The sequence below is a fragment of the Camellia sinensis genome, chromosome 9 (assembly GCF_055761805.1).
Source record: "Camellia sinensis isolate YWXY chromosome 9, ASM5576180v1, whole genome shotgun sequence".
Classification (NCBI taxonomy): Eukaryota; Viridiplantae; Streptophyta; class Magnoliopsida; order Ericales; family Theaceae; genus Camellia; species Camellia sinensis.
Window position 1 is genome coordinate 70,419,019 of NC_138969.1, and position 12,211 is coordinate 70,431,229.

The following is a 12,211-nucleotide window of genomic DNA, read 5'->3' on the forward strand; positions in this document are numbered from 1 at the left end:
TCTGTTGCTCTAGTGGTCCCTGAAGCACCAGGGGTTGTTCTTACTACACCAACCAGTCATTATTGGGACTACTGAACAATCATGTAGCCCCATAACTAGCAGTTCCACTAACTTTAAGTTTGGATAGAGGTTCTTTATTGAAGAGGTTTAAGAAGGCAAAACCTCCTGAATTTCTTGGAACAGTGGACCCTACGGAGGCAGAGGCATGTGTAATGGCCCAGATTTTTTTTTTAAATAGCCAACGCATAATTTAATTGAGCAAATTTTCGAAGTTGACTGCTGTGTAAATTCTGTACGAAAATAGCTCGGTTTTGTATTTTTTAAAAATAGTTTCCGATCTTAGAAAATTATGAAATTTTTATATGTTGTTCCCATATGAGACTAGCACGTTGGACAAAACTTTCAGAATTAAATGATGAGTATTTATTTTATGAAAATTCATGGACTGGTTGGTGTTCAATTTAATTTATAATAGAATTTGAAATTGAGTTTTGGGTGTTCAGATCAGAATTTGAGATAAATTTATTGGGTCTATTTTGGTATATAATTGGACCATGTTTGACTTATGGGTGAGGCCCATGATTTAGATTTAATTTAATTTGAGTTTGTTTAGTGATGTTTAACTGTTTGGTCCTTTTTAATTATATGATTGGTAGTAACCACTTTGGGAGTTGTTGTTATTTATTATATAGAGATTGTAATAAATATTGGATAGTTGATTTTATGGTGTGTACCATATAGTAAACAAATTAGATATTTTATAAATAGAAAATAATAAAAACAAAAGATGGTACGGTCAGGATATGTTTTTGGAAGAAGTTAAAGAATTTTTTGGGAGATAAAGAAAATATGATGATGCTGAGAATATTTGTGGTGGAATGTTGATGATTATGCTTTGGTGGGTGGATGAGAAATGATTTCAAAAGAAAGACATAGAGAATATTTTTGTAGAGAGAAAATGAGTTGGTTTGATTAATTATGTAGAGATAAGATATTCGTAAGCAAGGTGGGTGAAGAATATTTGTTTTTAAAGGGAAAAAGCAATGAGATGAGAGCTTTATCTGGGCAAAAACACACGCACATGGGATGGGCCCTCTCTCTCTCTCTCTCTCTTCACAATGATGAGGGGACGGTGGCACAAGGGATTTTTTTATTATTATTGTTTTGATAGGATGGACACAGGAGCAAAAAAAAAAAAAGAAAAAGAAAGCAAAGATATCTCACACTCTCTCTCGTGGGTGGAGGGGAGGAGAGTTTCCTTTGAGCTGGGCACAAAAACACACATATACACTGGTTCTCTCTCTCTCTCTCCTCCCCTTTGTTCTCCATTGTTATTCAAGTTTTAAGCTTAGAGTGGGAGTCTTTAGAGTGAGATTTTGCAAAAGTGTTGTAAATGAAATTGGAGAATTCATCGTGATCTTCGCAATGGTGGTCTCGGATCCATGATCGGACGATGTTTGCATTTTTAGATTTGCTTTTCTTCATATCTGAGGTAGGGACTTTCTTCATATTTTTACATTAAAGCTATGTTAGGGTTATTTTGAGAAAATAAATCATTATAAGAGGTATTGCATATAGATATATTTTCATATTTTTGTTTGGTAATTTTTGGAAGAAAATTATGTTGAAATGTTAAGAATGTTGGTATTTTGAGATTGATTTTGGGAAAATCATTTTGTGTTGTTAATTTTGTAAAAGAAATCCGAAAATAGAATTTAACAGTTGTATGGATTGTGTTTACATCATATTATGATTAGATGATTTATTTTGAGAAATATAAAGTTGAATTTTTTTTTTGATCTTTGATTTGGAATTTATTTTTGAAAAAAATAAATTAAAGTTGAGGAATATGCAGTAAATGCTTAAGTAGGAATTATAGAGTTGTTTTGGGATTAAAAAAAAACTCTAAAAGCATTATATTCATGATATTTTATAAAAGATGATATGTTGATGATTAAGTTGTGTTCATTTTTATGAAAATAAAAATGTGAAATGTGGACTTTCAAACTCATAACCTTGAAGATGTTACTATTGTGCATATTTCATAAATTTTGATGTAAATATCATGTTGGTTAAGTAATTTTAGAAAAAGTTGTGAAATTGTTATTGATAGAGAATTTGGTAAAAATATTACCTTTTTAAATAGCTTGGTATGAAAAATGGTTAAGTTGAAATATAGTTATGTTTGAGGGATGAGGCATGTGAAGTTAGGTTTAGTATTATTAATTTGAAATTTTTGGAATATAATAAACTTACTAATTTAGTGGATTAAATTAGTTTTGGTTAAAGGTTATATCCATTATGGTTAAAAGTGTGTTATTAAGATTATACCATAACTTTTGACATAGTAGGATGGAAATGGTAATATTTAATAAGTAGGGATTTTTCTACACTCTAATATTATTTTTAGCTTAGTTATTTGCTATTGTGTGTAGATGATAAGATTTGGTTGTGGTTTGGACAAATCTAGGAATTGGGTGTGAAATGTAAAGAGGGATTTTGATGAATATGAGATAAATGAGTATGAGGCTTGAATATATGAACATGTTGTGCCAAAATAGTTGATTTTGGTGAATTGGGTTGATATTTGGAAAGAGGGGGATTTTGCCCTAATTTTGATTAAATCATTATTTTGCATAAATAATTGGAATTAACATTGAAAATGTGAAATTGGAAGGTTGTGGTTATAAATGGTGATGTTGGATATGTAATATCTCACCTATGTAAGTTTTGAATAAAATATTTATTTTGAGATTGAACATCTCTTTAGAAATAATTGTATTGGGCTATCGGTGGAGGATAGCTATGATTATTGTAGAAATTGCATGAGGATTGGGCGATTTAATGCTAATCCATTGTTGGTGTCATTGTATATGACCATGTTATAAATACATTGTATATGTATGTTTATTGGGAGGAGAAATGGGATGTACTCCATATATGACTATGTTATAAATACATTGTATATGTATGTTTATTGGTAGGAGAAAGTGGATGTACTCCATATGTGATTATGTTTATAAATACATTGCAAATGTATATTTGTTTGGGAGGAGAAAGAGGATGGACTCCATCTTAAAGAAAGTTGGCCAGAGTGTCCTAGGTGAAAGACCCAAAATTTCATATATAATTGGGTGCCGGTTCCTTTGGACGAAATATCCGTAAAATGACAGGATTGAAGTGTTTATGTGTGTTTTGTATAGTTGGAAAACCATTGAGTTGTAGTCTTATTTTGGTTGTTGAAAGATAAAGAATTTAACTCATGAATTGAGTAGCATATATGAACTGGAAATGAATTGAACAAAAATGGAATAAGATTGGTCTTAGTGGCATATGAATATGCAAGCCTTGGATTTAAGAGATTATGTAATAAAATCATATGGTTTTGACATGATATGATTTCACGTATATGTATAAGTGTCTTTGTCCCCGCATATCTTTTAATGTTTTAATATGAGATTGTTCGGTGGGCTTTGCTCACCCCCTGCCTGTACATGTATATAGGGAATGCTTTTCGGATTTGAAGATCAAACAATGGGTTTTACCAATTCATAAGTGTAATGTAGTGATGGATTGTACTACTTTATTTGTTGTTTGGCTAAGTGCTATCTTTTTGTAAAAAGTAGTGTCCTCTCTTTTATTGTAAGCCTCAGGGCATTTCTTTTATTTGTATGTAAATGTCATTGTTGTATAACGAGAGAGAATATGTATATTTAATTATTCATCATTTCATCCAAGGATGAAATGTTATTTGTAAAGAGACTTAATTAATGAATATTGGTAAGGTTATCCAAGTAATAAAATTCGAGGCGTGACAGCATGGGTACTAGAGATGGAGAAAATATTTGATGTTCTAGATATGAGCTTCTGCGACTAGGTTTTTGGTCACTAAAAGTGTTATTTCTTGTAGTTATTTGAATTTGTAGTATTGTTGTTAATTAAAGTTGTCCAATAACAACACACATCAATAAAGGTAATACATTCGAGCTCGATTCGTGTTTGGCTCATTAAAAGTTTATTTGCGATTTGTTCATTATGTAAAAGAATCAAACTTAAACAAACTTTCAAACTTGATAGGTTTTCGAAGAAAACTTGAACATCGTATTACTCGGTTTGTTAACAGCCCTATTTCTACTTTTAGCTAAACAAAAATGTTATCGACCATGAAAATGTATCCCAAATTTTATTTCGAAAATAATATATATTAATTGACTTTTTAAAGTAATTTTATTACATTTTAGTAGCTAGTGATGTGCAAAATACTATCCTATCCATATTGATTTGCTTATTAACCGTGGATTGATTTAATTCGCAATTTGAAATTTACAATTCACTTGCAAAATTGTCTCACTCTGCACGCCCATTTATATATTTATATATATATACACACTAGTGAAAAAGGCCCGTACAAGGCACAGGCTAGTATGACATTTGACTCCAATGTTTGATTGAGTTTACTAAATGAAATGGAATAATATGACATTTTTTTGAAAATATTTATTTTATATTTAATTCATTCAAAAAATAATAAAAATGCATTGTAAAAGAAATAATAATTATTCCATAAGAAAATTTAAAAAATAATCATTTCATTCCATTGCACTTCATTCCATTCTACAACCTGAACTTTTTCTCCAAAAGTAAGATTAGTTTCTTACAAAATTGAGTAGAATCAATGATTAAATATATGATAGAAATTGTAATTTCTATTATAAAGTACAATTATGGAATAAATAGTTGAGATAAAATTTTAGTTCAAATGAGTGGATTTTTTTTTATATTTTTTTATTAGGATGGAATAATCAAATGATGGTATTATACACCAATGATCATATATTATTACCATTAAACTTTGATTTGGTTTCATTTGTAAAAAAATATTTTTAGACCTGTGCAAGGCACGGACTATTCTTTTGAAAAAATTATATTTCCAAAATGCAAATCTTATAACAAATTATTTTGTTTGGTCTGATTTTTTAAAAATTATTTTTAGACGAATTCATTTGTTTTAATAAATTATTTCATATTTTATTCAAAAAAAATTTAAATGATTTTTTTTTTGTTAATTCTATTATATTAAAAATTCTAATAAGGAATAGTCGTGATTTTTAGTATTGTACGTAGGGGTGCTCGCTGATCGGTTTTTGACTGTTTGGTTTGCGGTTTGGACTCAACTGCATGTTTGCAGTTTAGGAAAAATTGAACCCGCAACCACGCGCAGTACGTGTCACACCCCAAATCCGAGCATGACCGGCCGTGGCTCACAGAGACTTAGCCTAAGGCACACGTAAGCCTAAACATGAACCCAAAAAACCATAAAGAATAAATGTGATGATAGCCCAGAAATAAATAAATCAAAACTTAGTCCAATAACATGCCACAAGTGCAAAACAAGTCATAACCAACTTCCTAAAAATATATATATACTAAATGGGACACAAACCGCCCATAAAATAAAATAATTCTAAATAAAACCCAACCACAATGTATGCACGAAACCCGACATAACAACCTAAAACAAATTAAATGAATGCCCTAGAGGTCCATGCAATTGAGTCCCAGCTACGCCATGAGTCCACTCTAAGTCCTTCTAACATCTGGAAGTGATAAATAACTAAGTCAGCTGATAACTTAGTGAGTAGCAACATGGATAGTATATATAGTTTTGAAAACATGGTTTAATTCCAAAATAAGATATATATATATATATATATCACAGAAACTAGATTGGCATACAGTTTGGTAAAGAGAATATGTTTCAAAAAGAAGGTTCCACAGTTCAACAATTAAAATACTCATGTCTCTCGAGAACATGATAAATGACATTTTTCACTTAAAACAGATTACAACATGAACACCAATAATTTTCTGGGTACTAAGAAATAACAAGTAATATGCCACACAATTCTCAAGGCTAAGCCCGTTGGATCCAATGCCCAACTAAGAGTCATTCTCAGGGTGGCAACCTGGGCCTTTTCTCTAAGACGATCCGATTGAAGGTCACCTAGCTTAACCTAGGTCTTTTCCTTACAATCGTTGAGCACTATAGTCATCACGGCCCAACCCGGATCTGTTCCCTAGTGCTCAGAGTCACCACACACAGTGGAATAATTTCCCTGGACTAAATACACAGATGGTCCCAATAATCAATACACATCAGTTTCGCAAAACATGATAGTTCATCATTATAAACATGAGACCAAAACAAATAGTTTACAGTATGCCAAGTTCACACATGTTTCAGAAATAATTTGATTCCATTGATAATATAATAATTTATCAAAACAGTTTAGTCATGAAACAACAATTTAATTTTTCAACAATTCAAGGTAGGGGAACATTTATAAAAATATGTAGCATGAAACTACTCACCTGAAAACGAAATAATATAATCCTCGAATAAAGTATGAAAGTCCAACTAGTGCCCTGAACAAAGTATTAAAACTACACGTCACTACTAATTCAAACATACTAAAAGGAATAATAAACTATGTAACCCCAAACTAAAGCGCACTAACACGGCTCAACCCAACTCACCGTTACTCTTAAATATTACCTAAGTTCATGCTCTTCAAGGTCTAAAATCACCCAAGACAAGGGTTCAAATCAAAACTTAATTAAAAGTAACTTTAAGATAAAACAGAATTTTAGTGAAGCTTTCCCAATCTATTCGCTAACTTTGAAAATTACAAAACCCACTCCATGCTGTTCAAAAAATTCCAAAACCCTCCAGATATCAACTAATATATCCTAAGTTTCAAACTCAAATGGTTTCACTTGATTTGCTTATCAAAATAATTATCTAAAATTAATTATATCTAACAGGTTGTTTTCTGCAGCACTTTAAAGAAATTGACGGTTTTCTTAGTATACATGAGCAATCAATGCAAGGCTAAAAACGTACGAAACTAGACTCATAACCGGTTCTAATGACGCTAATTTGATAATTTTTGGATTTATACCCAAAGGGCATGTTTGATTGGGTGGATTAGAGCATGGGATTGGGATTATTAATCCGTGGGCCCAATTATCCCATGTTTGTTTTAACATTTTGGCTTAGGATTATTAATCCAATGGATAATTAATCCAACAAATTTGTAGGATTATTAGTAATGGGGTAGGGGTGGGATTATTAATCCAATGGATATTAATCCAATTGAATAGTGAATACTACACTAATTTAATAGGATTATTAATACTTCACTATTAGTCATTTGAATCAAACATGACCAAAGAGAATGACACTCCCGAATTTATTGTTTAAAACCAGTTTTCTGGACAGATTTGAACGCATCAGTTTATATGGATTTTGACTCCCAAAAATTATGAAAAAATTCAGATATTCAATTCAATATGTAATTAATCTACTGTAAAAATTTCAGTTCAAAATTCATTCGTTTGCTATGGTTTCTTGATTTTTAAAGTTTGTGGTTCTGTGCAGAATTCTTATCTAACGACCTTAGCTCCTTAATTCGCTTTAAAATTTTGTATGATAATAATATACATAGAATACTAACCCAATCAGCCAATCCATTCCTTTTTCTTCCAATCAATACACCGAAACATCTATACATAATAATCATAGATATAATATATTATAGAAGAACAATACCTTAAAGTTGTAGAACCATAAGATGCTAGAAGTTCCTTTCTCTCCCTCTTTTCTATCTCTTGCTCTCTCTCTCCCTCACTCTCACGTTGCTAGGCTGTTGCTGCTCTCTTTTCTATCTCTTGCTCTCTCTTTCTCCCTCACTCTCATGTTGCTAGGCTGCTGCTGCTCTCTTTTCTATCTCTTGCTCTCTCTTTCTCTCTTACTCTCACGTTGCTAGGCTGCTGCTGCCATATTGTTGGAAGAGCTAAGGTTTTTCTTTTCTTTTCTTTGTTATACATAAATGACTCTAGATAAATATCCTTTGTTTTATTTTATTTTATCACTCCATTAATTTAAATAAAATACAACTATTATTATATCAAAATATGCTTACTAATTTGACACTTAATTTTATTTTTTTTATTTTATTTTTTTAAAATAATAAATCTTTTTTTTAAATTGAAGACTTTCACCATAAATTTATTTTAGGTTTTAAAAATAATTAAAAGACCCTCCAAATATTTCATTTGCACTTTAGGATTCACCATCAAAATATTTGAGATTGTAATATTATTATTTAATTATTTACTAAATTTTTATATTTGGGTTCTCACAGTACGGATTGCGCTTTGTGTGGATAGGGTTCGCGAATGTGCGGACGGTTTACGGATTGGGCTTTTTGTTTAAAAATTAATTTTTGGGCTTGTTTTTCCCCATTTTTTAAATATTCTTTTTGGGCATTTCCCCCCATTTTTAAAATATTATTTTGAGTCATAAAATCACATTTTTTTTTTATCATGAAATGATTATTTTTTTAAATGATTTATCCCAAATAAATTACAACATATCTATCCAATTTACTTCAAGAAGGAAACAGACCATAAGCACATGCCATGATCAGTTAATTGAGTCACATTTACTCTGCAGAAAATGTATAAACAAAACAAAACTCATAGTTGTTTTAATAAAAATGGAACAAACATCTTTTCTGAAAAATTAATTTTAGGGTTTGCTGAACTCACTTACTAGCGAAAAACAAGAAGCATAACCATGAATAAGCCCTTTTACTCATTTTATTACAAGTTATCAGTATTTGTTGGGTTTCCACGCTTGCAATGCAAAACAACTTGCAAAATATTTGTTTACTTGCAAGTGAGTGAGAGAAAAGAAGCTAAGGATTAACTTACGAGAAAATCTAACGGTCTAGATTTAAAATATATTTTAAAAAAATGATATACAGATGCGGGCGGATGAGTGTGGGTAACAATCGCAAACCGCCTGCAACTCGCAAAACAGGAAAATCTTAACCCTCATCTGACCCTAATGATTATGTGAAACTGCCCAAATAGGTGCAAGCAGTTTGAGTTAGGCGATATTCGCAGGTTGGATAATCATATATCCATTGTAATGCCCCCACTTTCTAGGCCGTTATTATACTAAATCAACCTCAAAAATATACAAATTTTGCCCCCAAAAATAATAATTACACAAATGTGTACAAAATATACAGTATTTTTCAAAAATAACCTTTATGGTATGATAAAATGTACAACTCTCCTCTTTTGTATAATGGCTAACTGTCATCCTAACACTCCCAAACTAAATTCAAAATCTTGATCTCACACAATTTGGGCGAGAGAGATGAAGCAGAAAGGTCAGTTCAGGAAGAGTAATTTTGTGGAAGGAGAAGAATGAAGAGCCACCGATGTTGGAGCAAATGTGCCAATATAAATAAGATAGGGCAAAGTGTGTTGCCTTGGATGCTAACAAAAATAAGAATAAATAAGTAAATTCAAGTAAAAGATGACAGGTGTCTCGATTTGGTTTGAATATAGAAATGCAAACATAGAAAAGAAATGAAAAGGAAAAGGAAAAGTAAAGAAAGAAAAAGGTGAAAAGAAAATGGGGATGATGGTAGTATGGGCCATGTTTTTTATTTGTTATTTATTTATTTTTTTAATTTAATTTCTACCAAAAGATATGGGAAAAGTAGAAGTATAAATTTGGCCTGAGCTGGTCCATGTCAGCCCTCGTGGGCTCTTGTCAAAAATCGGGCCAGCCCGCCCCGGTCCACGAGCTAGAAAATTAGGCTTAGGCCTAAGGGTATTCGGGCCTCGAACTGAGCCGGTAGGCCTGGGCTCGGACTTGGGGAGGGCTTGAACATTTTTTTTTTTCACCAAAATTTTTATTTTTTCCACAAAAAATGATACTAGGCCTCAGGCTGAGCATTAAGTGGGTCATGAGCAGACCAATATGCCAGGATGGGCTGGGCTTCAAAATGATGGCCCAAGCCCAAGCCCAGGGTCCCATGCTAGGCTCGGGCCCAAGCCTAATCAGAGCGGGCCAACTCGGGCCACGAGCAGGCTTCGGGTCGCCCACGGGCCATAGGCCATTTTTACACTCCTAGGAAAAAGGTGGGGAAAATCTGATAAATTTATTTTCAAATAGGAATGGATAGATTTTAAATAAATAATAAAAAAAAGGGATAAATACATACAAAGAAAATAAATCAAATTAGATTATCATTTAAAAATTTCACCACTAAACTATTATAATAAATCACCGATACCACTCACTAAAGTATTAATGGATCAAAAATACGGAATTTCACACCCAGCCCTAATTGTAGGGACATTTCATATTTTAAACAAATTTCAGGGGTGTATTTGTAATTTATCCAAAATCAAAATATTTATGTCATAAATGACCAAGAATCTTTGCATTATTACAAAAAAAAAAAAATAAATAAATAAAAATTCTTCAATCAAATTAGTACCACCAATAATATTGGTAAATATTAAAAAAAAAATGGTAAAATGGGAAAGTCAAATTATAGATTACCATTAGTAAATTATACAAAATAAAATAGCACAATATGGAAGAAAACCTCACAAGTGTATTTGTAATTTATCCAAAATCAAAATATTTATGTTTCATAACTAACCAAGAATCCATAAATAATTACGAAAAAACTTTCATCCAAATTAATACTACCAATATTGGTAAATAATACAAAGTAAAAGGCAAAATAGGAAAACTACAATGCAAGCCTCTATAGTAAATAATTCCAAACCCAAGGACAAAATTAGGAAAAAAAAATATGAGCCTTAAGCACGTAAGCACTTCTTATATATATATTGAATAATAATTGGGACCCCCTTTTGGGGGTCATCCCCTCACCCCCTTTTGCCACGTGGCGGGTAGTGATTGGAGGAGCAGGAAAAAAAAGAAAAAGAAAAAGAAAAAGTAACCAATGAGAGAGAGAGGGGGTCAAAGGGGGTGGGGGGAAAAAGGGGGATGAATCATTGTTGATAGATATATACCAGACTTCATCTGTGAGCTCAAATTTTGATCTAGTGATATGCTTTTAGTGCAGTAGGGCTTAGAATCCCTAATTGGGAAATTTAGCTTAAACCCCTTCATTAGACCCTTATTTGGTGAAAATGACAACTTAATTTATTTTGCTTCATAAGTTTTCTAAGGAGTAGGTGCAGAATTGAGTAAGGACAAAGTAAATATTTTTTTTTTCTTGGACAATATTCTCATAGTAACATGTTACTGTGAAACTATGAAACAAAATAGCATGTTACTGTCAAACAGAATGACACAATTTACATCAATTTCGACGCTAATAATAATAATAATAATTTTTTTTTAAAGAATTTCAAAGTCACTATGAATTTTATTTTATAAATCATGATGAGAGAATTCGAAAAATACTAATTTTATTAAAATTAGACCTCTAGATCAAAAATTATATTATTTTAAAGTTTAATATTTTGATAATAGTGGTATGTGTTAGATTTTTTAAGGAAATTTTTTTGTACTTATCCTTACTACGGGGGTTGTTTGGGATGAACTATATAAGTGCGCTTTTTGGATAAAAAAGTAGAGGAAAAAAAAGATGATTATTTGGGAAAACTTTTTGACTTTTTACAAAAAAATGTGTATTAAAATATTGTATAAAGTAACAAAATTACCGTATTACTCCTATGCCCTATGCGTAGTGACAGTGACTATTGACGGAACCGGTACGGATTGCTTTGAATTGTGTGGTGGGGGTAGACATGCTTCAAATTATATATATAGGATGAGGCTTCCCTCTAGTCCTTCATCGGAATAGTTGGGCCTATGGGGGCCCACCGCGGGTCACATTTCGATAATTCAAACTGATCAATGTGTAGAACTCGTTGAGTATTATATGCCTGTAAAAAATCATGTTGATTGGATATCGATAGCTATGTGATAAAATCAGTTTTGTATAAAAAAAAAAAAATGGACGGTGAAAAATAAATGGCTGACAAAAATCTGATTTGATCACATAGCTATCGATATCCGATCAACGTGATTTTTTATAAGCATATGGTACTCGATGAGTTCTACACATTGAACAGTTCGGATTATCAAAACGGAATCTATGGTGGGCCCCCAAGGGCCCAACAATACCCTTCAGTCCTTTTTTGGACTATAAGGAAGTCTCATCTATACTGCACTACACAGTTGAGAGTACTTGGCTTGTGTATAGTACAAGTTCATTGTTGTATTTGGCTAGTGTACTCTTTTTTTTTCGTATTTTTTTAGTTAATAGTGATAACTTTTTGACTTTTTTAGTAACTTTTT

At 31.7% G+C, this 12,211-nt stretch overlaps 1 long non-coding RNA gene across 1 annotated transcript; it reads left to right on the plus strand.

Moving 5' to 3' along the window:
• The first annotated feature begins 1,181 nt into the window (after nucleotides 1-1,181).
• Nucleotides 1,182-3,803, plus strand: LOC145798651 (uncharacterized). Its single transcript, XR_014339950.1, has 2 exons — nucleotides 1,182-1,492; nucleotides 3,505-3,803. It is a non-coding gene; the product is annotated as an uncharacterized LOC145798651 (long non-coding RNA).
• The last annotated feature ends 8,408 nt before the right edge of the window (nucleotides 3,804-12,211 follow it).